The sequence below is a fragment of the Saccopteryx leptura genome, chromosome 5 (assembly GCF_036850995.1).
Source record: "Saccopteryx leptura isolate mSacLep1 chromosome 5, mSacLep1_pri_phased_curated, whole genome shotgun sequence".
Lineage (NCBI taxonomy): Eukaryota > Metazoa > Chordata > Mammalia > Chiroptera > Emballonuridae > Saccopteryx > Saccopteryx leptura.
The window spans coordinates 17,930,840-17,934,421 of record NC_089507.1 but is presented as its reverse complement, the minus strand read 5'-3'; positions in this window follow the sequence as shown (position 1 = coordinate 17,934,421).

Sequence of the window (3,582 nt, the reverse complement as noted above, 5' to 3'; positions counted from 1 at the left end):
GTTGGAGTTTCATGTGAACTTCTTTTCTTTGCAAAATCAGTGTTGAAATCTTTCTCCTCCAACTTAGAAATCTCAGAGTAAAGTAAGATGTGAGAGCGATATATTTAGACAACAAGAAATGCATTCCTAGCACAGAAATGTGTCCGTCCAGTCTACCAGTACTTCTTTCTTTGGGGCGGCGGGGAGGTCAACATTGTGCTTGTGTGCTTAAATATATTAACAAAGACACTTTGGACTTAAACAAGTTTACATGCTAGTGTAGGAAGTGAAACAAAACAAAACAACCCCCCCTCCAAAATAAATCCCCACAAAATAAGCTATCGCTTCCAGGGCTCCAAGCATCTAACAAGTGAGCTCTTCTTCCTCTTATTTTCATGGGGCCATGACTGTCCATCGATACAGGCCTGACACTCTTTGTAGCACATAAGGGCCAGTCGTTTTAATTATTGGGGAAAAAAAAATCAATGTAAAAGAAAGGGGAGGAGAATGGCAAGAAGTGATCATGAATGGGGGAAGAGACGTTGTATAATTTAAGAAGAACGAGTGTCACCATTTGTTTTGGGGGCTGGGAGGGTGGCCACATACCAAAAGATGAGCAATTTGGGACATGATTATTTATGGGAGACTTTTTCAAGTCAGATGTTAGTTTTTCTATTCCTCAGACTGTGATATAATGTTAATATTTATAACCAGTGCCTCAAAGATTTCAAAGTAAAAATTCAACTGATTAAAGTGCACACTGCTTAAAATGGTAATGATAAAAGGTGTAAGAAATTGAAAGTGTCTCCAATATTTGAGTAAATCCTACAAAATGTACAAGTTTCCTGCTAGAAGAATAAGCGTTCCCTTCCGACAGTGTTAGCATATAACAGTGTTAGCACAGAAATTAGGCCCCCAATTCTTGGGAACCTCTGGAAATACCAAAGGTGTAATAACCTAAAAATAGGTTGCCAGATTTCGCAAATAAAAATATTGGATGTCTGATTAAATTCTAATTTCAGACAGACAACAAATATTTTTTAGTATGAATATGTCCCATGCACTAAAATACATTTTTATGAAATAATTTTTGAGTCATATAAAAATAAAAATAAGATTTCCCAGATATAAGCCAATGAAATATCTCTTCACTAAATTTTTTTGAAGGTCTCTCACATAATAGAAGCTTAAAAAATAAATAGAGAGAAAGGAAAAATGCTATTAACTTTCTAATCTGCGCCTGACCTTTGGGAATGGTATTATCAACAGGCTGATTTTACCCTTAAAAACCTTTTTTTAAAAAGATAAATCTAGTATCTTGTTGAGTCAACTGCCTTTGTTTCATGCCAAAGTGGATTACCAATCAGAATTTGAAATAAAGTGACCAGTAGAGTTAAGAAAATAGCTTCACCAAATTTCTGGCATTTTCTAGTGTCTTCTGGTAGCTCCCACTCATTACTAGAGTGGTAAGTTACAACCTGAGCGTATCTTTGATCTCTGTAAACCACGTGTCCCAGTGGCTTCTCAAGGCAGTCGTCTCTCACTATAACCTGTAGTGATGCAGTGCATGTATCCGTGTTCTTGGTTACGCATGTCTGTGTGTGCTTAACAGGTTATGCATGTCCTTCTATGCAGTTAAAATGTGGTCTTTATGTGGCAGGTGACAGTAGCTATTAAGCCTCCACTGTATTTCCTTCCAGTGCTCTGCCCAGTACTCTGCACACGGTGCGTGTTTAATAAATCTTGTGCCTGCCTCCTGCTCTGCCTCCTGTGCTTTCAGTGGGCCCTCTTTCCGTCCACAGTGGTGATTCTCAGCAAGGAGGGTGCGTTCTTGGTGGAGGGGGACAGTATTGGGAGCTCTAGATGGCTTTTTCCAACCCTGTGTGTGTCCCCACCCAAGATTCAGCTGTGGGAGCATTTACAGCTGTCTCTCCCTCACCCTTTTCCCTTCTCGTCTGTGTGTATGTGTACGTGTGTAACTGGAGTGTTACTCGTGGGAGGCTGTTGTGCCTCTGAACAGTGTAATACACAGATAGGAAAAGCATTGAGGAAAGGACAAATACTATATGATTCCATTTAATGTCGAAAGTCACTAAAATCGTCAAAACCCCGTGGAAAGGTGGTGGCTGAGGTCTGGAGGCGGGAGAAGGGGAATCAGTACTTAGCGAGTGTAGAGCTTCAGTATTGCAAGATGAAAAGATGCTGGAGACCTGTTGCACAACAATGCGAAGGTACGTAACACTGCTAAACTACACACTTAAAAATGGGTAAGATGGCAGGCAAATTGTTATATTATGGGTTTTTAACAATTTTTTTAAAAAGGGCTTGGGGGTTGGGAACCATGGCCTATAGTCCCCCTCTGCTTCGCCCCTCCCTGCCCTCTTCCCTTTAGGACAACAGTGAAACACAGTGACATCCCCAATCCACGCTGAAGCGCCCCACTCACTCATGAGTGCTGATAAATAGTACCAAAGCCCACTTGGCCCTTGGCTGTCCCGTCTTCCATCGCTACCTTGTAGGAGCCCTCTGGGAGCCTCTCATCTCCATCTGTGGGGGTGACCCTCTGCTTCCTCGGATGGTATGTCGCTGGCCCTTCCGTTCCTGACCACCGCTCATGAGAAACACAGACTACAGATGTCCTAAACCAGCTCCCACAGCTGCAGGCCAGTCCTGCAAGTCCACACTCCACCCCCGCTCGTCAAAGCCCAGCCTGGGAGGACTCTCAGGTCCTCCTTCTTGCCCAGGAAGAGAGGACAGACAAGTATAAAATGTTGAGCACCTAGCACTGATCATAGCACATAACAGGGACTCGGTCAATGTTTGGGGTGTGTGAGTGAGGGAATGAAGGAATACATTTGAACGGAGTTCTCCTCGAGGTCAGTCCTTTCCTGGTGCCTTTGGGGAGGGCCCGCCATCCCAGCCAGAGGCATCTTTCGTGGAGTGAGCAGTGGTCCTTGACAAGGGGTGGGGCTGACCGGGCAGCCAGGTTGTTTCCAATTCTCCACGCTGTATGTGAAGTCCAGCAAAGCCTGCTTTCAAGTTCACTGGCCATAAACGTCTCCTGTGAGGGGAAGGAGGATGTACTCTGGACTGAAAGTCCGGGGCTCTCGGTCCCAATCTTAGCCCTGTCACTAACTTGCTGTGTGGCTCCAGGCAAGTCACACACCATCTCTGGGTGTCTGTTTGCTTGTGCAGAATGAGGGTTATTGCTTCATTTCTGATATTGTGTCATCAGTGGTTCAGAATTTACTATATCCTTTGATTATTCCATACCCTCCCTTAATTCCATTGGCTTCCCATCAACTCTGCAATCAGAGAAGCCCCCCGACACCCAAGCACATAAGCATCTCTAAGGACAACTTGACTCTCAGGACACCCCCGAGAAAGGCTTCCAGGGCAAGAAAAGGCCCTGCCAGGGCCCACATAGGAACTCCAGAGCTCTCAGCCCCTCTAGCTCACAGCTGCCCACAGCAACTTCCCGGGGCTCGTTTCTGAACACCAGCTGCTTTCCTGCTGCTCTGTAGGCATAGAAGCTCACTCCCACAGCAACTCAGGCCTAGGTGAGGGGGTATCAACATTCACTAAAGACTGTTTCATGCACTG